The sequence below is a fragment of the Schistocerca piceifrons genome, chromosome 2 (genome assembly GCF_021461385.2).
Source record: "Schistocerca piceifrons isolate TAMUIC-IGC-003096 chromosome 2, iqSchPice1.1, whole genome shotgun sequence".
NCBI lineage: Eukaryota > Metazoa > Arthropoda > Insecta > Orthoptera > Acrididae > Schistocerca > Schistocerca piceifrons.
In genome coordinates this window covers 842073747-842098627 of record NC_060139.1, presented here as the reverse complement: position 1 = coordinate 842098627, position 24881 = coordinate 842073747, and the positions used below count along the sequence as shown (strand labels likewise).

The 24881-nt window shown below is 43.2% G+C and overlaps 1 non-coding gene across 1 annotated transcript; it reads left to right on the top strand.

The window, feature by feature from the left end:
• Positions 1–953: 953 nt before the first annotated feature.
• Positions 954–1028, top strand: Trnat-ugu. The gene has a single exon. It is a non-coding gene; the product is annotated as a tRNA-Thr (tRNA).
• Positions 1029–24881: the final 23853 nt, after the last annotated feature.

Sequence of the window (24881 nt, the reverse complement as noted above, 5' to 3'; positions counted from 1 at the left end):
TGGCTGATAATCGAACCCGAGACCCTGTGATCCAGAGGCAGCAACCTCGCCACTAGACTACGAGCTGTTGGCTCCCCACCACGAGAACTCCTTTCCAACTAGAGATGGACAATGAAATGATAATGAAGCCAAGACCCTAAGCTGTCGACAGGCGTTGATATACATCAACGGGGACAGCTGAAAATGTGTGCCCTGACCGGGACTCAAACCCGGGACCTCCTGCTTTACATGGCAGACTCTCTATCCGTCTGAGCCACCGAGGGCACAGATTATAGTGTGACTACAGGGATTTATCCCTTGCACGCTCCCCGTGAGACCCACATTCCCAACTTCATGTCCACATACTACATTCGTACTGCCCCTGCCCATTACACTCATTACTCGCGGCAGACAATCTTACCGAGTCCCGTAAGAGTTCGGGCAACGCGTGTGCATCCAGCACAGAAGAAGGTCAATGGCCGGTTAGTCTCAACTATATGAAGAAGGTATCTGTTCTATCAGACATAACCTGTGCCCTCGGTGGCTCAGATGGATAGAGCGTCTGTCATGTAGGCAGGAGATCCCGGGTTCGTGTACCCGTCGGGGCACATATTTTCAACTGTCCCCGTTGATCTATATCAACACCTCTCGACAGCATAGGGTCTTGATTTCATTATCATTTCATTGTAAGAGAGCTGCATGGTCACCGATGGTATCTGTTCTTTTGGACATGTCCGAAGGAACAGATGTCATGTTCATATAGTTAAGGCTAACCGGCCATTGACCTTCTTCTTCTGTGCTGGATGAACACGCATTGCCCGAACTCTTACGGGACTCGGTAAGATCGTCTGCCGCGAGTAATGAGTGTAATGGGCAGGGGCTGTACGATTGTAGTGTGTGGACATTGAGTTGGGAATGTGGGTCTCATGGGGAGCGTGCAAGGGAAAAATTCCTGCAGTCGCACTGTCATATGTGCCCTCGGTGGCTCAAATGGATAGAGCGTCTGCCATGTGAGCAGAAGATCCTGGGTTCGAGTCCCGGTTGGGGCACACATTTTCAACTGTACCCGTGGATGTATATCAGTGCTTGTCTACAGCTTGGGGTCTTGACTTCATTATTGTTTCATTCTAACAGAGCTGCATGGTCACTGATAGAGATGGGCAAAGTCGTTCATCCTTAAGAACTAGTTCACTGGTGATCGCTCTTATTTGAGAACCGTTCATTTTTACTCGTTCACCGTTCATTGTGCTTGGTATATGGTTCTTATGAAAAATTGAAAATTAGTAGCATAGGTGACTGAGGGGAGTACGGAGTTTTTTATTCATAATAGAACTCTCACACACTTGTAATTTTCGTGATTCTGCAAAACATCTCGTTTAGCCAACTGTAGCGAGCGGTATGTGGCTGATCGCAGTGAAATAATGTAAGGTGGCGCACGAAAAACCAGCCCAGACTACAGACTGCTCGTCAATTACGCACGATTTATTCACCGCTACGACCAGAATAGATAAACATGTAGTAATTAGGCAGTGAAGACATAACAAATAAGCTAATGCAAACAACCTCGAAACAATAGATGACGATTGGTAAGCGACAATGAGCAGTCTAGTAATCGGGGCGGACTTTTCGTGCGCCATCCTGTACCACTGAAATAATATTGTAGGAGCTATCGTACTCTCTTTGCAAAATGTGACACCAGGCACTCGATTACGAAGCGCGGGCTTCATTCGGTTGTAAGTCGGTCTGCCTTCCATAACAATGAACGTGCTCTTTTACCTTGGATCAAAAAAAGAAGGAAAATGGCCACTCGTGTGGGTCGTGCCGACGTCCTTTGCATGTGTAATAACAAAAAAAAATGGCTCTGAGCACTATGGGACTCAACTGCTGAGGTCATTAGTCCCCTAGAACTTAGAACTAGTTAAACCTAACTAACCTAAGGAAATCACAAACATCCAGGCCCGAGGCAGGATTCGAACCTGCGACCGTAGCGGTCTTGCGGTTCCAGACTAATAACAAAAAATCTTACCTTTTTACAAGTATTTCCTCTGCTGTTTATCAAATAGTGAAGTAAGCTGATACGCCGCTTTGTTACCTGAAAAGATTTATATATTACATACCACGCAATTTTTATGTAATGTACTTAATTATGAAATACATTTTAAGTACCGGTCGTAGTCGCTCAATAGAATACAAAAAAGAACCACAAGTTCAGAGTTCAAAATGGTTTGAAACAGATCTAGAATGGGTGTGCGCAGCGAACTAAACGAACAACTCGACACTGAACTAACTATGAGCAATCGGCAGTGGAACTACGAGTGGCCACGCGAAGAAGGATGAGTCCGGCCGAGCGAGACCGAGACCGAGACAAACGGGAACGGGACCGAGGCTGGAACGAGACCGGCCGACGTGCCGTTCGGGAACGAGACCGACCGTTTCCCGTTCCCGGGAACTATAAATAGAAAGCCGCGACCGAAGTGAACTATGAAATGCCGTTACTTAGAATTCGTTCCTCGCTCGTTCCGTTCACCTTAGTGAACAGTTCCTTTGGACCCGTTACTTCGCGAACGACCCATCTCTACTTCCAACCTTCTGGTCAGCATGAGAGCACGCTGCAGAAAATGCACTGGTGTCCGTGGTGGTCACAGGCAAGGACGTAGCCAGGATTTTCTCAGAGGGGGTCAGGTCTGTTAAAGAGGACCTTAAAAAGCCTCACTTTTTCACTTAACTGAAAATTTCCGGAAAGAACAATAAACCATTTTATCCGACAATCATCTCAGAGCGTTCAGCAAGTGGATAAATAATCTCGGTACTTAGAAGTGCTGTATTTTCGCAAACCTCTATGAAGTAGGCCTAGTCATGCTCCAATCTCCTGTCACCCTGGAGAGCCATTTCACACGCTGCTCCTTTCAGTCTGGATTTGAGTTGAGGAAGGGATCAGGAATGGACGAGCACTATTTATTTTGGGACGCCGTCATTATTGCCGACAGGGCGTTTGGAATAAAGAGATCTGTGTTCGACAGAGATACTAGAACAATTTTTGGTGGCGAAAATGCAAAGGATCTGGAATTTGTCAGCCTTACATTTTCCCAAATTTCCTCATTTAAGTATGCATGTGCCCTTTCTTGCAATGTAAGAAAGTAAATTTTCTGCGTTAAGGAATGTCCCAGCGAACAAATGCATGAGCCTAAATGAGGAGTATTTGGATTATTATTTATTTATTATACGGCTTTTAGAGCCGGGAGTCCCCGAAGAGATGTTCGGCTTGCCTTAGAAGGACTACATCCCTAAGGTAATTCGAAACTGTCGGGAAAGAAAGGTATTCGGAGGGAATGGCTGTGGCGAACCGACCCTGGCGTTTGCCTAAAAGGAAATTTGAAAACCACAGAAAACCATTTTCATGGTTGCCAGCGAATGGATTCAAACCACCTCGGCTCCCGAATACAGGGATTGCTAACTCAGCGGATCAACACGTAGAGCTACCCCAAGTCGGAGGATAATTGGGAAAAACTGATTCGGACGAATTCAAGCAGCACGCACAAAAAAATAACAACAGGAACAAACGAACTATGGAATGTGCTGTCATCACATAGCCGGCCGGAGTGGCCGAGCGGTTCTAGGCGCTACAGTCTGGAACCGCGAGACCGCTGCGGTCGCAGGTTCGAATCCTGCCTCGGGCATGGATGTGTGTGATGTCCTTAGGTTAGTTAGGTTTAAGTAGTTCTAAGTTCTAGGGGACTGATGACCACAGAAGTTGAGTCTCGTAGTGCTCAGAGCCATTTGAACCATTTGTCATCACATATCCTTTCCGCTTCCACAAACATCTCCCCATCGTTTCACATCGAAACTGGTTTTCATAACTGGGTACCGCCCGTATGACTAGATTGGGCAACATTTTGCCATTTGGGCTACTAACGATAGAGTATTGAAACTTCCTAGCAGATTAAAACTGTATGCCAGACCGAGACTCGAAGTCGGGACCTTTGCCTTTCGCGGGCAAGTGCTCTACCGAGCTACACAAGCACGACTATGCCCCGTCCTTACAGCTTTACTTCTGCCAGTACCTCGTCTCCTACCTTCCGAACTTTACAGAAGCTCTCCTGCGAACCTTGGAGAACACTTGCCCGCCAAATGCAAAGGTCCCGAGTTCGAGTCTCGGTCCTGCATACAGTTTTAATGTGCTAGGAAGTTTCATATCAGTGCACACTCCACTACAGAGTGAAAATCTCATTCTGTATAGAATATTGATCAATTTTTTAAAAGAAATACAACCATCGCCGATTGAGCGATGTTTTTGTTGATCAACGCGATTTATGGGCGACACAGAGAAATTTAAGTGAATTTTTACGCACTGATTTTAATTTAGTGTTGTATATAACGATATTTACCGCTCTACTGTCTTGTGAAATACTGAAATAATGCAACCCCAAAGTTCTACAGCCTCCAAATAATGACTCCGCTGCTAAAATTAAACTGCTATAGATAAGTAATTAGGCTATTATAGTAGTGCGTATATATTTTTTTTTATCTTACTGCAATGTTAACGGACGAATAAAAATTGGGTTTCCTCTTCTCTCTTTATACAAACTTATCCATAGTTAGAAACTATCACTACAGCAAACGGTACGAACACAGTAAACGGTAGCACTTACACTAAATTCAACTGCAACTAAAAGCTGAAGAGATTAACAAAAGAACTGAGCTCAAGCAGGACTAGCAACTCCAGCCCTACCTTCCTGATGCATGTGTTTACACAGCGCGCCTCTTCCACAGATCTCCTCCTCACTTAGGGAGCCCTGATTTTCAATTGTCACCACCCTGTTGACCCCTCCTGTTCCGCTCATCAAACCCACCTCAGCTAACACTGTCTCCTCTGCAATGACCACCTCACCCAAAACTGCAAAAACCCTCTCACTTGCCCCTACTATAAAATAGGGAGGGGTGATAGCCGATAGTGGTACGATTGTATAAACAGCTTAAATTCATCGTTGGCCTTGCTGGCTGTCGAAAGTGCGTATCCATTTTTCGTCGTTTGATTGAAAATAAAAATATATTCGAATTTTTAAATGAACACATAGTCATTTGACTGTATTATTGTTTATTTAACTACGACCCATGTTTCGGCTTTTTATGCCATTTTGAAGGGACTGAGTTTATGTCATTAACATATATTGCATGACATTAAGCTCAAAATTTCGAGCTTGATGTCCTGCAATATATGTTAGGGACATAAGTTCTGTCAATTGAAAATGGCATAAAAGGCCGAAACCAGGGTCTTAATTAAATAAGGAATAATATAGTCAAATGGGAGTGTGTTAATTTAAACATTATTGTATGACTGTTGCTCGGAAACATCAAAAACTCTACACGGCAACTAGGTCGTGTGCAATTTCATTTAGGTGATTCTTTTGGGGGGGGGGGGATGGAGGGGGTAGGTTCGATTCCGGACCCCCAGCTCCCTCTTCCCCGCTTTGGCTACATCCCTATTAAGAAGCATATCCCGCCTCTTGTAATGTCCAGGGGACTGTCATGAATCACGGTGACTTCAGTGCAATTAATGTCTTTGAACAAAAGTGTCATTTCTGTTCGTGTCATTGCGTATTACTGCCAGTTACCCTCTGTACTTTACTGTAGAATCCCAAGTTTCATCGAGATGAGTTACTTCGCAGTGAGACATCACTTTAGTTTTACTCACAGCTGAAGTACAAAATATCGTATTTCTGTTGTATGATGATGAGAGAAGGAAAGGGGTGAAATTCGGAGGCGGCACGTAGCCTATACGTCTCGATTAGCACTAAGGGGAGCGCCGAGCTTAACGTCTCCATCTGTCGGAGAGATCGCCATCAACAGTGTCGCAACGTCCTCCCTCCACGAGACATTGTACAGACGTTTGGAACTCAATTTTGAAGAATGGCGCTATGTCCGATGATCAGGAACTGTACGCTGCGCTACCATTTCTCTTCTCCTTGGACAAATACTGGCGTAGAAAATTTCATCCCCCACTATAATTCGAACCGGCTACCTCTGACTCGAGCACCAACATGTAAGCATGTGTTTACGACTTCGGCCGCGGGTGCGGATGTATTTATCGGCATAAATAGGCATAAAATGAGGTTCTGATTTTTCTATCTGGACTATCGTGCTGAAAAGCTTTCCTCTTATTCCAGTTATAGTTTCGATTTTTCCTAACACCTAAGTTTCACCTCTGAGGATATTTCTGAACTCATATGTTCATGCATATTGTAGCTACTTCTCAGCACATCGTATCTCTGATTCCACGAAAACCTGAAGTCGTCCGGTAGCAGATTGGGAGTAATAAAATACGTTATCGAACAGGACTGTGCATAAAAAAGGATATGTATTAACCATTTGTCCAATGGTTGTATTTATGCTCAACTAATGGATGGTTACATTTGTGTTATTTGAAGTAGAACGCGAGCTGTGTTTTGTAGTTTTTAATAGGTTTTCAGACGAACAGCAGCGGCAGCAGCATGTTTTACGTGATCGTTATTTATTCTTGGAATTAAAACATTTTGTTTTTCCAATTACAAGGTATTTTAATACCTTGAATTATCTGTTTATTTATTTTTTAAAGATGATTCTGGAAAATTTAGGCTCTTTCCAAAAACTGATACAAATGGATTGAATTTTAAATCGATAGTTTTCTTCTGTATATCTCAATTAATTCTGCTTGTTGTATCACATTCTTAGAACAATGTTGCCTTTTGTCATTAATAAGGCTAAGTGTATTTCAAGGGCATATCTCACAACTACACTCCTGGAAATTGAAATAAGAACACCGTGAATTCATTGTCCCAGGAAGGGGAAACTTTATTGACACATTCCTGGGGTCAGATACATCACATGATCACACTGACAGAACCACAGGCACATAGACACAGGCAACAGAGCATGCACAATGTCGGCACTAGTACAGTGTATATCCACCTTTCGCAGCAATGCAGGCTGCTATTCTCCCATGGAGACGATCGTAGAGATGCTGGATGTAGTCCTGTGGAACGGCTTGCCATGCCATTTCCACCTGGCGCCTCAGATGGACCAGCGTTCGTGTTGGACGTGCAGACCGCGTGAGACGACGCTTCATCCAGTCCCAAACATGCTCAATGGGGGACAGATCCGGAGATCTTGCTGGCCAGGGTAGTTGACTTACACCTTCTAGAGCACGTTGGGTGGCACGGGATACATGCGGACGTGCATTGTCCTGTTGGAACAGCAAGTTCCCTTGCCGGTCTAGGAATGGTAGAACGATGGGTTCGATGACGGTTTGGATGTACCGTGCACTATTCAGTGTCCCCTCGACGATCACCAGTGGTGTACGGCCAGTGTAGGAGATCGCTCCCCACACCATGATGCCGGGTGTTGGCCCTGTGTGCCTCGGTCGTATGCAGTCCTGATTGTGGCGCTCACCTGCACGGCGCCAAACACGCATACGACCATCATTGGCACCAAGGCAGAAGCGACTCTCATCGCTGAAGACGACACGTCTCCATTCGTCCCTCCATTCACGCCTGTCGCGACACCACTGGAGGTGGGCTGCATGATGTTGGGGCGTGAGCGGAAGACGGCCTAACGGTGTGCGGGACCGTAGCCCAGCTTCATGGAGACGGTTGCGAATGGTCCTCGCCGATACCCCAGGAGCAACAGTGTCCCTAATTTGCTGGGAAGTGGCGGTGCGGTCCCCTACGGCACTGCGTAGGATCCTACGGTCTTGGCGTGCATCCGTGCGTCGCTGCGATCCGGTCCCAGGTCGACGGGCACGTGCACCTTCCACCGACCACTGGCGACAACATCGATGTACTGTGGAGACCTCACGCCCCACGTGTTGAGCAATTCGGCGGTACGTCCACCCGGCCTCCCGCATGCCCACTATACGCCCTCGCTCAAAGTCCGTCAACTGCACATACGGTTCACGTCCACGCTGTCGCGGCATGCTACCAGTGTTAAAGACTGCGATGGAGCTCCGTATGCCACGGCAAACTGGCTGACACTGACGGCGGCGGTGCACAAATGCTGCGCAGCTAGCGCCATTCGACGGCCAACACCGCGGTTCCTGGTGTGTCCGCTGTGCCGTGCGTGTGATCATTGCTTGTACAGCCCTCTCGCAGTGTCCGGAGCAAGTATGGTGGGTCTGACACACCGGTGTCAATGTGTTCTTTTTTCCATTTCCAGGAGTGTATATGGTACTTCAGTGTTGATTTTCCCTAATTGTGCAGAGTGGACAAGCATTGCATAAGCAGTGGATGTAGCATTTTTTTTAATTTTTAGCATGATCACTGTTTAGAAAGTATTACCAATTTTGCTGTTCACATGCTAGAAAATTCGCGACTCACATCAAATTGTAGCGGCTAAATAACATTTCCAGCTCACTTTTTGTTTAACCAGAAACCCTCAGAAAATCTACACTGCAATCTACACAAAGTATTAAAACTTTCTTGCAACGTAATATGTGGGTTAGAAGTAAGTTTAGGTTCCCCATGAACAGTTGATCGTTTGCCGTTGGAGATCTGTATATGGTTTGTTGCGTTATAAGTGATTCTGTGCGACAGCGTACAAGTAAGGTTGAACCTTACGATCTACACCAAAAAAAAATCATTTTTTTCACAAACTGAGTCTATACAAGGTCATCTCAGAAAGAATAAAGAGTAAAAAAAATATATCTTCTGGGTCATATGGCCGGCATGCTTTTCATGGAGGTACACCCACCTGAAGAAGGTGATGAAATTCTTCGACAGTGTAGGTTTGAGTTATCGAAGGCACATATGAGAACACACCAGACACGTTGGAATGTTCTATCTGTACTAGTGTTTTTGCTCCACGTACAAGAGGAAGACGCCAATAATCGTCGCCTACATGTTGAGTTCGAACCGGTGCTGATACTTCGCTGTCACCATACCACGGAGGCTCTTAGTAGCCCAGATGTGAGTGTTATGCAGGTTGACGATACGGTAAATATCATAGCTGACGGAAATCCCAATACCATGGTAGTCCGTACGACGAACCAACGTGTCTCTGTCGCCACAGGCAAATCCGTAGGTAATAAGGCCTGCACGCGTTGAACACTATGTGATCAGAAGTATCCGGACATACGTGTTTCATATTAGGTGCATTGTGCTGCCACCTACTGCCAGGTACTCCATACCAGCGACCTCAGTAGTCATTAGACATCTTGAGAGAGCAGAATGGGGCGCTCCGCAGAACTCAGGGACTTCGAACGTGGTCAGATTTGGGTGTCACTTGTGTCATATGTCTGTAAGTGAGATTTCCACACTCCTAGACATCCCTAGGTCCAGTGTCTCCGATGTGACAGTGAAGTGGAAACGTGAAGAGACACGTACAGCACAAAAGCGTACAGGCCGACCTCGTCTGTTGACTGACAGAGACCGCCGACGGTTGAAGAGGGTCGTAATGTGTAATAGGCAGACATCTATCCAGACCATCACACAGGAATTCCAAACTGCATCAGGATCCACTATGACATTTAGGCGGCAAGTGAGAAACTTGGATTTCATGGCCGAGCGGCTGCTCATAAGCCACACATTACGCCGGTAAGTGCCAAACGACGGCTCGCTTGGTGCAAGGAGCGTAAAAATTGGACGCTTGAATAGTGGAAAACCGTTGTGTGGAGTGGCGAATCACGGTACACAATGTGGCGATCCAATGGCGGGGTGTCGGTATGGCGAATGCCTGGTGAACGTAATCTGCCAGCCTGTGTAATGCCAACAGTAAAATTCGGAGGCGGCAGTGTTATGGTGTGGTCGTGTTTTTCAAGGAGGGGGCTTGCACCCGCTGCTGTTTTGCGTGGCACTATCACAGAACAGGTCTACATTGATGTTTTAAGCACCTTCTTGTTTCCCACTGTTGAAGAGCAAGTCGGGGATGCTGGCTGCATCTTTCAACAGGATCGACCACCTGCTCATAATGCACGGCCTGTGGCGGAGTGGTTACACGACAATAACATCTCTGTAATGGATTGGCCTGCACCGAGTCCCGACCTGAATCCTATAGAACACCTTTAGGATGTTTTGGAACGCCGACTTCGAGCCAGGCCTCTCCGACCGACATCGATACTTCTCTTCAGTGCAGCAGTCCGTGAAGAATGGGCCGCAATTCCCCAAGAAACGTTCCAGCACCTGACTGAACGTATGCCTGCGAGTGTGGAAGCTGTCATCAAGGCCAACACCATATTGAATTCCAGCGTTACCGATGGAGGGCGCCACGAACTTGTAAGTCATTTTCAGTCAGCTGTCCGGATACTTTTGATCACGTAGTGTGTATGATATGGATAGCTGGAACTGTCCTGAGAATGGTACGCACGGTCGTCCGACGTACTTCATCCTGGCGGGCCACTGCTTGGTGCTGATACTGGGGTCTATTATGCAGTGTTCTAAACCTTTTATCTACATGTTGCTTCTTTATTCTCGGTCTCTTTTTTCCGCAGTTGCAGATATCAAGTTGTATAGGTTAATTACAGTGTTTTGCAACTGTAATCGAAGACTCGTTTCGCTTCATTGTAAAGCATGTTCAGGAGTCACTGCAACAGTATGATTTTCTTCGTACAATTTTCTTTGCTAGCATTATGAACAGTCCGCATGCCTTACTTAATACTATAAACAATTTTCTTAGCGTTGCTCACAGTTTCCTTATTGTTTATCTCATTCTTGTTGTTTTTACAGTGTATGTTTTGGGCATTCAGCACACAGCACTTTCAGTTCACTAAATATTCACGTTTCTTTGTTTAGAAGAACTACTATCATTTCGCAGCAGCAAAACAAAACACATGAAATGACTAGATGGACATAAGTTCTTCTCAACACAGGAATGTGAATATTTAGTGCAGCGAAAGTGATGTGTGCTGAATACCCAAAACATACACGTTGAACAACAACAAGAATGAAGTAAACAACAAAGAAACCGTGAGTAATGATAAGCATTAAAACTATTTTTAGTAGTAAGTAAAGCATGCGAACTGTTCATGATCCTAGCAAACAAAATTGTAAGAGGAAAAACGCCATATTGTTACAGTGACCACCGTGCGACTGCTACGGTCGCAGGTTCGAATCCTGCCTCGGGCATGGATGTGTGTGATGTCCTTAGGTTAGTTAGGTTTAAGTAGTTCTAAGTTCTAGGGGACTGATGACCACAGCAGTTGAGTCCCATAGTGCTCAGAGCCATTTGAATCATTTTTTTACAGTGACCACTAAAGGGAATAAAGCGAAACGCGTCAAGTCATAATAAGAAGTTCATTACAGTTGCTAAAGACAGGAATTAACGTAAACAACTTATAAACCTTTTACCTCCACCTTCAATTAAATGCAGCTCCCTTAGAGCTCCTAATACCACAAATGTTCATGTTTAGCATCATTATTCACTTCTATTAATTACTTTTATTAAACTTCACGGTTTAGCATCCTTTACCGCCTACATAATACTGTCCCTACAACATCCTCTATTTAACTACTCTGTTCAGGTCGCTAAACAGCATTAAGACTATTATAGAACATGTCTCTTCAGAACTTGGAACTGTTTTATGTATACAAGAATCTCGTCAGATTTGTTTCCGACTCTACATCTACGTCTATGTGACTGCTCTCCCATTCACACTTTATTGTTTACCACATGATTCGTATAACCACTTGCAGACTATTTCTCAATTGTTTCACTCTTGAATAGCACGTGGAAAAAATGAACAGCTAATTGTTTTTGGAAATGCGAGCTCTGATTCCTCTTTTTTTATTACGATGGTCATTTCTCCTTATGCAGATGGGAGTCAACAAAATATTTTGACTCTGGAAAGAGAAAACTATTGATTGAAATTTCGTAAAATAATCTCAGCGGAACGAAAAACGCCTTTGTTTCAATCATTGCTATCTCAGCTCACTTACCATATCCGTGACATTCTCTCCCCTATTTCGGGATAATACAAAACCAGCAGCCCTTCTATTACCTTTTCCGATGTTCTCATCAGTCCTATTCGGATCCCGCACCGCAAAGCAATACCCCAGGAGAGGACGAGCAAGAGAAGGGTAGGCAGTCTCTCTAGTACTTTGTTACTTCTTCTAAGTGTTCCGCCTATAAATCTTGGTCTTTGGATCACCTTCCCGACAACATTTTTGTTATGGTTCCAAGTTATGTTGTTCGTAATTGTAATCCTTAGGTGCTCAGTTGAGTACACAACCTTTAAATTTGTATAATTTATCGAGTAATCTAAATTAAACGGAAATTTTGTTAGTACACATGTGGGAGACCTGCAACCTTCTGCTGAAACAAGCTAATTTTACTTTTCTGGAACATTTGTGCATTTTCAGGACTTGTACTTTTCTAGTTTCTTTTAATACTGCCTATTTATAGTCTCTCTAAACTTAATCACATGCCCCTTTGACAACAGTAATCACAGGAATTTCGCTATGTGTGATGTTGGCCTATTCACACTCCCTACAAAAAGCTTAGCCAATGTTATGTTCTTTCCTCTTAGATTCAGGTGTGTGTTGCTACAATCTCCCAATTGTAGCAACAGATACAGCACAGATATGAGACAGTCAATAGCAAACGACACAGCTCTTTGTTCAGAGTGGTCAGACACACAATTCTCTGTTTACTCAGCTGACAGCTGTGTAAAGCGTGGGCTGGCTGTGGAGCTGCAAAGGTGTCACAAAACTCACACTGATGTGTGCAGCTTGGCTAAATCTAGCACTTCGTTTCATGTTACGTTGTGACCTGGTATCCTTCTCCTAGGCTTACGTACAGCATTTGTCCTAGACCCTTCCGATGTTAGCCATATAACACTAAAACTCTTAGTCCAAACTAATTTTGCTACTTGGAGTGTAGGACTAAATTTTTTATTAAGAAACTAGATATCTTAGGAAAGATTCTACATGTCATTTCTACAGTTAATTCAAAAATGATTGCAATATATAAACTGTCCAATTTCGTAAATAATCGACTTTAGGTTATTTATTAGTGTTGTTTTCTGTAATAAAAACATAGAAATCAATCAAAGATTGAAAAATTTTGACTCTCTCAGTTTCAAGATAAACAGCATAAAACTTTTAAATTAAATAGGCAAATAAAAGAAAACTTACTTCGTCCACTGTTCGCTGCTTTTCTCAAACAGAGATAAGTGGTTGAATACTGTAAAAATGACTAGTGGTTAAATGCTACCAAAAAAAAAAAAACTCCATCGTTCTCCTATTGATTCTAATTTTTTGAAACTCTGCTCAAAAAGTCTTGTCGTAATTGTGGATAGTATGATATTTGGGCGTTACGAAGAGTCTGTGCTAAAGGATGAAAACCGAGGTTGAATAACTCAGTTTTTCGTGTTAATTTGTCCATTTACAAGGGCTACAAGCAGATAAGCTCATATTATATAGAGAGAGGCAGCATATCAGTTATTTTATACACTTATTGTATAATATGAATGAATTATGGTTAAGTTTTTAATTTATTACTGTTCCAATAATTTCTGTCCTCTTTTATTATCTCATCGAAATGGCAGACAGATCTTGAATCTTTGAAGTATTGTACCCCATTGCTTCGTCACTTCTTAAAAATATTTCCAGAGCAAGGTTGGTGCGATTCTGCAATAGGATGAATTTCCGGCGACGACAGCGAGAAACTACCGTAAACACCAGGCACTCTTTCACACCGCACGTACACACGTACCTTAAGGCACAACTGCACGGCAACGCGGAAATTATTGTCTCAGCAGTACTGTACCAATTCTCATACCATGTGTTTGTTGGTCATTTCTGTCGACATTGTTACTAAAGTAGCACTAATTTTACGAATAAAGATTAACCCGCCCTTTTTTTTTTTTTTTTTTTAGAGACGGTTTCTTTAAAAACGAAAAATTTTAGCACTGCTGCTATGGCTAGTTAATATTTAGGTTTTTTACTCTGTCATTCCCCCCCATGAACCATGGACCTTGCCGTTGGTGGGGAGGCTTGCGTGCCTCAGCGATACAGATAGCCGTACCGTAGGTGCAACCACAACGGAGGGGTATCTGTTGAGAGGCCAGACAAACGTGTGGTTCCTGAAGAGGGGCAGCAGCCTTTTCAGTAGTTGCAAGGGCAACAGTCTGGATGATTGACTGATCTGGCCTTGTAACAATAACCAAAACGGCCTTGCTGTGCTGGTACTGCGAACGGCTGAAAGCAAGGGGAAACTACAGCCGTAATTTTTCCCGAGGGCATGCAGCTTTACTGTATGATTACATGGTGATGGCGTCCTCTTGGGTAAAATATTCCGGAGGTAAAATAGTCCCCCATTCGGATCTCCGGGCGGGGACTACTCAAGAGGATGTCGTTATCAGGAGAAAGAAAACTGGCGTGCTACGGATCGGAGCGTGGAATGCCAGATCCCTTAATCGGGCAGGTAGGTTAGAAAATTTAAAAAGGGAAATGGATAGGTTGAAGTTAGATATAGTGGGAATTAGTGAAGTTCGGTGGCAGGAGGAACAAGACTTCTGGTCAGGTGACTACAGGGTTATAAACACAAAATCAAATAGGGGTAATGCAGGAGTAGGTTTAATAATGAATAGGAAAATAGGAATGCGGGTAAGCTACAACAAACAGCATAGTGAACGCATTATTGTGGCCAAGATAGAAACGAAGCCCACACCTACTACAGTAGTACAAGTTTATATGCCAACTAGCTCTGCAGATGACGAAGAAATTGAAGAAATGTATGATGAAATAAAAGAAATTATTCAAATTGTGAAGGGAGACGAAAATTTAATAGTCATGGGTGACTGGAATTCGAGTGTAGGGAAAGGGAGAGAAGGAAACGTAGTAGGTGAATATGGATTGGGGGACAGAAATGAAAGAGGAAGCCGCCTGGTAGAATTTTGCACAGAGCACAACATAATCATAACTAACACTTGGTTTAAGAATCATGAAAGAAGGTTGTATACATGGAAGAACCCTGGAGATACTAAAAGGTATCAGATAGATTATATAATGGTAAGACAGAGATTTAGGAACCAGGTTTTAAATTGTAAGACATTTCCAGGGGCAGATGTGGACTCTGACCACAATCTATTGGTTATGACCTGTAGATTAAAACTGAAGAAACTGCAAAAAGGTGGGAATTTAAGGAGATGGGACCTGGATAAACTAAAAGAACCAGAGGTTGTACAGAGATTCAGGGAGAGCATAAGGGAGCAATTGACAGGAATGGGGGAAATAAATACAGTAGAAGAAGAATGGGTTGCTTTGAGGGATGAAGTAGTGAAGGCAGCAGAGGATCAAGTAGGTAAAAAGACGAGGGCTACTAGAAATCCTTGGGTAACAGAAGAAATATTGAATTTAATTGATGAAAGGAGAAAATATAAAAATGCAGTAAGTGAAACAGGCAAAAAGGAATACAAACGTCTCAAAAATGAGATCGACAGGAAGTGCAAAATGGCTAAGCAGGGATGGCTAGAGGACAAATGTAAGGATGTAGAGGCCTATCTCACTAGGGGTAAGATAGATACCGCCTACAGGAAAATTAAGAGACCTTTGGAGATAAGAGAACGACTTGTATGAATATCAAGAGCTCAGATGGAAACCCAGTTCTAAGCAAAGAAGGGAAAGCAGAAAGGTGGAAGGAGTATATAGAGGGTCTATACAAGGGCGATGTACTTGAGGACAATATTATGGAAATGGAAGAGGATGTAGATGAAGATGAAATGGGAGATATGATACTGCGTGAAGAGTTTGACAGAGCACTGAAAGACCTGAGTCGAAACAAGGCCCCCGGAGTAGACAATATTCCATTGGAACTACTGACGGCCGTGGGAGAGCCAGTCCTGACAAAACTCTACCATCTGGTGAGCAAGATGTATGAAGAAGGCGAAATACCCTCAGACTTCAAGAAGAATATAATAATTCCAATCCCAAAGAAAGCAGGTGTTGACAGATGTGAAAATTACCGAACTATCAGATTAATAAGTCACAGCTGCAAAATACTAACACGAATTCTTTACAGACGAATGGAAAAACTAGTAGAAGCCAACCTCGGGGAAGATCAGTTTGGATTCCGTAGAAACACTGGAACACGTGAGGCAATACTGACCTTACGACTTATCTTAGAAGAAAGATTAAGGAAAGGCAAACCTACGTTTCTAGCATTTGTAGACTTAGAGAAGGCTTTTGACAATGTTGACTGGAATGCTCTCTTTCAAATTCTGAAGGTGGCAGGGGTAAAATACAGGGAGCGAAAGGCTATTTACAATTTGTACAGAAACCAGATGGCAGTTGTAAGAGTCGAGGGACATGAAAGGGAAGCAGTGGTTGGGAAGGGAGTAAGACAGGGTTGTAGCCTCTCCCCGATGTTGTTCAATCTGTATATTGAGCAAGCAGTAAAGGAAACAAAAGAAAAATTCGGAGTAGGTATTAAAATTCATGGAGAAGAAATAAAAACTTTGAGGTTCGCCGATGACATTGTAATTCTGTCAGAGACAGCAAAGGGCTTGGAAGAGCAGTTGAATGGAATGGACAGTGTCTTGAAAGGAGGATATAAGATGAACATCAACAAAAGCAAAACAAGGATAATGGAATGTAGTCTAATTAAGTCGGGTGATGCTGAGGGAATTAGATTAGGAAATGAGGCACTTAAAGTAGTAAAGGAGTTTTGCTATTTGGGGAGCAAAATAACTGATGATGGTCGAAGTAGAGAGGATATAAAATGTAGGCTGGCAATGGCAAGGAAAGCGTTTCTGAAGAAGAGAAATTTGTTAACATCGAGTATTGATTTAAGTGTCAGGAAGTCATATCTGAAAGTATTCGTATGGAGTGTAGCCATGTATGGAAGTGAAACATGGACGATAAATAGTTTGGACAAGAAGAGAATAGAAGCTTTCGAAATGTGGTGCTACAGAAGAATACTGAAGATTAGATGGGTAGATCACATAACTAATGAGGAAGTATTGAATAGGATTGGGGAGAAGAGAAGTTTGTGGAACAACTTGACCAGAAGAAGGGATCGGTTGGTAGGACATGTTCTGAGGCATCAAGGGATCACCAATTTAGTATTAGAGGGCAGCGTGGAGGGTAAAAATCGTAGAGGGAGACCAAGAGATGAATACACTAAGCAGATTCAGAAGGATGTAGGTTGCAGTAGGTACGGGGAGATGAAAAAGCTTGCACAGGATAGAGTAGCATGGAGAGCTGCATCAAACCAGTCTCAGGATTGAAGACCACAACAACAACAACTCTGTCATTAGCAATCTTGTTATAATAGAGGTCAAATACCGAAAAATACGGATTATTCAGAACTAATATACCGGTATCGGCTTTAAGCAGTCGTTTTTGCCATCTCTGGTTCAGTGACTTAACCAATGCGCCACGTAGCTCGGTTTTTGCTTCGTTAAAGCTGTCGTCAACCACCTGAAGATTGCTTAAAACACCACAGTGATTTATTATACTTACTGTGGAATACCGCTGCCATCTTCTGAGTTTCAAACTGACAGCCACTTATTTGGGGGCCTAAACTTTAACCAATGTGTAGCTTAGCATTTTTCACATTAGCAAAAGTTGTCAAAGATGAAAGTAAATGATAAATGACAAAAATTATGTGACTGAGTGCCGGCCGGGGTGGCCGAGCGGTTCTAGGCGCTACAGTCTGGAACCGCGCGACCGCTACGGTCGCAGGTTCGAACCCTGCCTCGGGCATGGATGTGTGTGATGTCCTTAGGTTAGTTAGGTTTAAGTAGTTCTAAGTTCTAGGAGACTGATGACCTCGGAAGTCAAGTCCCGTAGTGCTCAGAGCCATTTGAACCATTTTGTGACTGACTGGATCTCAATGGCCGTGGTGCGGTGGATATGTCGGTTGCCGTCAGATCACTGAAGTTACGCATCGTCTGTCATGGTTTGGCACTTGGATAGGAGACGGTCCGGGCCGCTAAGCGCTGCTGATATACCGGGGTGCACTCAGCCTCGTGATGCCAATTGGAGAGCTGTTTGGCAAAACAGTAGCGGCTCCAGGTCGCGAAAACTGACGGTGGTTGGGGGAGCGGTGTACTGACATTGCAGCCCCCCATATCCGCATCCGACGGGCGATGATGCCAAAAAATGTGTGTGAATTCTTATGGGACTTAACTGCTACGGTCATCAGTCCCTAAGCTTACTGACTACTTAACCTAAATTATCCTAAGGACAAACACACACACCCATGCCCGAGAGAGGATTCGAATCTCCGCCGGTACCAGCCGCATAGTCCATGACTGCAGCGCCTAAGACCGCTCGGCTAAAACCGCGCGGCGCGGTGATGCCACTAGGCCGTGGACGACAAGGCGGTCTGCCAGTACCCTTGGGGGTTCCGAGGCCTGTCGGATCGAGTAGATTGCTTTTCTGACACCCTACGTTTTTTTTTTTTTTTTTTTGGCTGTCATTTTCTTTGTCATTTTTAGTCAGCAGTTGTATGCGGATGTCGCATAACAACTCGCAAATTCCATCGATAAGAACTCCACTCAGTTTTCTTTCTTTTTTTTTTTAATTATTACGCAGGTCGACCAGTCCCCTAACCGAATTCGTCGAGCTACTGTGCCGGCACCCACTGCGCCCCCAGGCCACACTGTTGCATTCTACCTGCTCTTACTATTGCTTGTCTGTGACTGGCGCTCCAAAGCTCGTTGAGGTACTTCCCCCTTCTCTCAAAAGTGCGTCAAAGTAACTGAAACCGGGCTTTCTGGATTTTCTCCGTTACTTTTTGTTTTTATTTCCCAGTTGCTGAAGTATCTTCCACTGTTTCATTCAAAATACTCCATTTATAATTCCATCCTGAATGTCACAAATAGTTCTCTTCTATTGTACGATTCTCTTACCTCATCTGACTAATCACCATCTCATCGAGATCTGTTTCGTCTCCGCGAATGACACCCCAGTGAAAGACCAGCCCATAATAAAATAACGCACTCAATAATTTAAACTGCTGTAATGAAAGAAATACCTCAGACTTGAAACAGTAATTGTCTGCCACTCAGCTACACAGCCACGTGACGAGCACACGCGGAAGTACACACTCATACAGATTTTCGCTTAATGTAGGTTTCACACCGTGGAAAACGCGAAACGAAATAAAACTTATGCGTTAGTGTAACTTCTCTCGGGGTATTTGTTTACAGAACTGTCCACAGATGTACTGTCGGGTCTCTATGTCCAACGTGTACAATATTTCGTCAAGCATCTCTGTCACCGTCATCGGATGCGCTGGTGATAGCAACAGAGTTGCTCGCCGAAATATCGTGTCCGTCAGGCACCGAGAGCTACAGTACACCCAAGACTCATCTGTCGAAATATCGGGTGTTCCAGAAGTCTTTCCTTGATTACAAACTTTCATAAGGATAAAATACGGCACATAAAAAAATACTTTTTATCTTCAATTGCATCTGACATATTCAGCTTTTTGTGTATATACATGACTTACTGTTAATTTATTTGTTACAGGATCCAGTGTCGTAACAACAGCGGAATCGGAAGCCCAATGTGTCCTCTGGTATCACGAGAGGCAGTGACCAAAAACAGTCCAGAGAATTTCCAGATGGCATACCTTACACAGCCTCCAGACGATAAACGCATCAAGATGTGGTATGCGAGGTTTAAGGAAACAGGGAGCGTCTGTGATCTCCCTGCGACAGACTAGCCCGGACTTAGTGCCAGACAATTCAGACAGTGAGGAACCTCTTCGTGAGAAATCCCGAGGAGTCAGTCCACAGAGCCTCATGCGAGTTGCAGATTCCAAAGAGATCAGTGCACCGCATCCTACATAAACAATTTTTTTCCCGGGTTCCTCCAACCAAAGGATTTCAGTGCTGATTGTGAGTTTCCTGTTGCCATGCTGGCTCATTTCGGGGAAGATGACGATTATCTGAAACGTTTCCTTTTCTCAGGTGAGGCCACTTTTCATCTGAACAGTGTTGTCGACCAACACATTGCTAGGATCTCCATGCTGTGTTTGAGACCATCGGAGACAGACCTAAGCTGAACGTGTGGTGCCGTCTTATGCACGTTATGCAAGGAGCAGGCGTAGAATATATATATATATGTGTGTGTGTGTGTGTGTGTGTGTGTTTGTACGTAAAAACTTGAATATGTTACCTGCTCTTCAAGATAAAACGTATGTGTCTGTGTGTCATATTTTCTGCCTTATGCATATTTATAATCAGGGAAAGACTTCTGGGCACCTTGTATAACTAATACATTGTTCTTGACTGTTGTACGAGTCAGAAATTATTAGAGAAGAAATGAAAATTGTCGCAGTTAACCAGAATTACAAGGAACATTTCCAACAGCGACACGTTACAGGAGACTTTGACTAGTTTAAATTAAATTTGGTAATATTCTCTGCTTTGAGCCAAGTAAAGAACTGGCTATCAGTTCCGGCTCAGGCACAGCTTCTGTATTAAGGGATTTCGAGCTCAACTGAAGTTCACAGAGGCTTGGCTTTTCACTGAAACACTTTGCTTTCAAGCTTGTTACAGAAAAGTTTCCACCTGGAAGTACCGGCTTACCGTTGGTTTACAAGAGTTAACGCCGGATATTCGCACGCCGCCGTTAGTTCTCTAGGTAGAGAGCACCCTCCTACCTCCCAGTTTCAGCAGTTTACTTTGCAGTTGAGGCAAAGAAGGGCATCCCTACAGAGACAGGTGGAAATAAAGTGTGTGTCATTGCATTTTGTCCCATTAACCTCAAAAGGTTTTAACACAGATTGATTAATTAATTAGTAAATGCTGACTATGTTTATAGATAGTTTCCTCACTGTCAGTATTAAAAATGGTATTATCATTGTGGCGATCAATCCAGAGACTGGTTGACGTAGCATTCCTCGTTCCTTGATCCTGTGCAAACCTCATCACCTCTGCATAACCGTCGAAACCTACATTCACTTGAACCTGCTTGCTGTAATCAAGTCCCGTTGTTCCTCTACAATTTTCACGCTCCCTCCTCCCATATTTCCCCCAAAAAACAAACTGACCATTGTTTGATACGTATCCTATCCACTGATACTCGTAACTTCCTATACATAATTTTGTGCTGCAGCGCTGTTTTTTCATTAGTTATTCAGTCTACACACCTAATCTTCTGCATCTTTCTGTAGCATCAAGTTTTAGAAGCTTCTGTTCTCTTCTTACTTGTACTGCTTATCATCCATGTACAGGGTGTTTCAAAAATGACTGGTATATTTGAAACGGCAATAAAAACTAAACGAGCAGCGATAGAAATACACCGTATGTTGCAATATGCTTGGGACAACAGTACATTTTCAGGCAGACAAACTTTCGAAATTACAGTAGTTACAATTTTCAACAACAGATGGCGCTGCAGCCTGGGAAACTCTATAGTACGATATTTTCCACATATCCACCATGCGTAGCAATAATATGGCGTAGTCTCTGAATGAAATTACCCGAAACCGTTGACAACGTGTCTGGCGGAATGGCTTCACATGCAGATGAGATGTACTGCTTCAGCTGTTCAATTGTTTCTGCATTCTGGCGGTACACCTGGTCTTTCAAGTGTCCCCACAGAAAGAAGTCACAGGGCTTCATGTCTGGCGAATAGGGAGGCCAATCCACGCCGCCTCCTGTATGTTTCGGATAGCCCAAAGCAATCACACGATCATCGAAATATTCATTCAGGAAATTAAAGACGTCGGCCGTGCGATGTGGCCGGGCACCATCTTGCATAAACCACGAGGTGTTCGCAGTGTCGTCTAAGGCAGTTTGTACCGCCACAAATTCACGAAGAATGTCCAGATAGCGTGATGCAGTAATCGTTTCGGATCTGAAAAATGGGCCAATGATTCCTTTGGAAGAAATGGCGGCCCAGACCAGTACTTTTTGAGGATGCAGCGATAATGGGACTGCAACATGGGGCTTTTCGGTTCCCCATATGCGCCAGTTCTGTTTATTGACGAAGCTGTCCAGGTAAAAATAAGCTTCGTCAGTAAACCAAATGCTGCCCACATGCATATCGCCGTCATCAATCCTGTGCACTATATCGTTAGCGAATGTATCTCGTGCAGCAATGGTAGCGGCGCTGAGGGGTTGCCGCGTTTGAATTTTGTATGGATAGAGGTGTAAACTCTGGCGCATGAGACGATACGTGGACGTTGGTGTCATTTGGACCGCAGCTGCAACACGGCGAACGGAAACCCGAGGCCGCTGTTGGATCACCTGTTGCACTAGCTGCGTGTTGCCCTCTGTGGTTGCCGTACGCGGTCGCCCTACCTTTCCAGCACGTTCATCCGTCACGTTCCCAGTCCGTTGAAATTTTTCAAACAGATCCTTTATTGTATCGCTTTTCGGTCCTTTGGTTACATTAAACCTCCGTTGAAAACTTCGTCTTGTTGCAACAACACTGTGTTCTAGGTGGTGGAATTCCAACACCAGAAAAATCCTCTGTTCTAAGGAATAAAGCATGTTGTCTACAGCACACTTGCACGTTGTGAACAGCACATGCTTACAACAGAAAGAGGACGTACAGAATGGCGCACCCACAGACTGCGTTGTCTTCTATATCTTTCACGTCACTTGCAGCGCCATCTGCTGTTGAAAATTGTAACTACTGTAATTTCGAAAGTTTGTCTGCCTGAAAATGTACTGTTGTCCCAAGCATATTGCAACAAACGGTGTATTTCTATCGCTGCTCGTTTAGTTTTTATTGCCGTTTCAAATATATCGGTCATTTTTGAAATACCCTGTATGACTTCCATACAACGCTGCAATCCAGGCAAATACTTTCAGAAAAGATTTACCAATGCTTAAATTTGCATGAAATATTGAAATGTTTCCCTTTTTTTAGAAAAACTTTTCTTGCTAATGCCAGTCTGCATTTTATAAAATCTCTACTTTTATGTTATTGTTCAAATAGCAAAACTCATCTACTATTTTTTGTGTCTCATTTGCTAATCCATTTCCCTAAGCACAAGCTGCTTAATTTTAGTACAGTGCATCATAATTGCTTTATATTTGTTGATGTTCTTCGTATAGCATTGTTTGGGAACCTACCCATTCTATACAGCTAACCATACAGAAAGAAACTTTTTATGTTGTATTATGATATTTGTTTGTCATTTTGTCGCTGTTCTCCGATTTTAAGTAACTAGGTGGACAGTACCCCACACGAAGAATTGTTGATTTTTGGTACAGCAGAAACACAATTGAATTTCACAGTATTTGCTTCATATCTTTATCCTTAGTCACACATGTCGAACCTGTGTGCATATCTTTCAGTTGGCTGCAACTTAAGATGATGCAGTTTGTTGTATGGGGCAGTGTGAATCATTTCCAGACAGCATCAGCTTAGATACATCTGGAGTAGTCATTGGAAGAAAATGGAAGAAGAAGAAATTTTAATTTTACTCTGTTTGAAAAGTTGTCCATCTCTGTAACTGAAGTCACATATAAGTAGAGGGGCAGCGGGTGTACAGGAACAGATAACAATCTTAGATAAGGTCACTGGTAAGCTAAGGGTGGTACACATCTAGTGTCAGGTTAAAACTGAGGCAACTGGGCGAGCTATATGCAAGGTCACCTCCCTACCCCTCAGACCTGTTTATGTACCTGAGACACTGCTGGTTCTGGATGAGATAAACATGGAGCAATACATCACATCTCACAGGTAAGGTAAGACAAGGATGTACAGTGATAAGGAGGTACACTTCAGACAATTAGCCTTGTTATCTCCAAGGTCACCCCTACTCCCCCCAGGGACACCTCATCCGCTTCCCTTTTCCCTCCCCTACACCGCAATTGCCTGTGTACCAATAAATTTCAAATTCCCCTCTGCGTCTTCATCTTTCATTACTGGGACAAATACATGTGCTGCATCATTTGAGAGCTGTGCACTGTAGTGAAAGGATTTTCATGAAGTGCCAACGGAGTCCAACCACTGTCCCCCCCCCCCCCCTTTCAAGCAGAATAAAAAGAAAAAGAAGACATGTAGATACAGTTAACACATTCCTGACATAATTTTTTGCTACCGAAAGGTTTTAGATAATTTGTTGAAATTTTACCTATTTTGATACCTACATCTCCATCTTAAGATATATGTAAATATAATGTTAAAAATTACTACTATACATTATTTAACAACTTGCTTCATTGTTCTTATTTAAACAATTTTTGCAATGCATTATTTAACAATTTAACGACAAATGTGCTGTTGGAGTGACATTAAAAGTTTAACAAATAGTTTAGCACACTATTTAAACAAAATATGCCAATATTCCACATTAAATATTATCTACAATCCATTGTTAACAACAAATATGCTTTTTCTGAAACAATAAACGTTAAACAAATACCACAACACGATATTTAAACAAATAAACTCTTGCTGTATACCAACCCAACGTCATCCCTGCAGTTCTAGTGTGTGTGTGTGTGAGTGTGTGTGTGTGTGTGTGTGTGTGTGTGTGTGTGTGTGTGTCATCATAGCGTATGTGTTAAGAAAAGCACATTGTCCTATTGGCACAAATACTGTGATTTAATGACATCAAGGCATATTCTGCAAGATCATGGTAAATATTAACATCATTTATGATATAACAGTTAGCACAGTGCAATGTATTAGCAAATACACCCACATTCCACAATGAACAAGCACCACAATGCTACAAATACACAGAGAATGAGGAATTCGCCCCTGCTTTAATGGTGTGTGTGATGTCACTATAACGTTGACTTAGGAGGGGTCTGACACAATAGGATTATAATAGGTTTGTAAAACAATGACAGAAAAATTCAAGTATTTATGTGCATCACTAAATTTACACTTTAATTACTGCCACCACCACTGGCACCACACTTTATTTAAAGCAAAACTGTTGTTGTTGTTGTTGTAGTCTTCAGTCTTGAGACTGGTTTGATGCAGCTCTCCATGCTACTCTATCCTGTGCAAGCT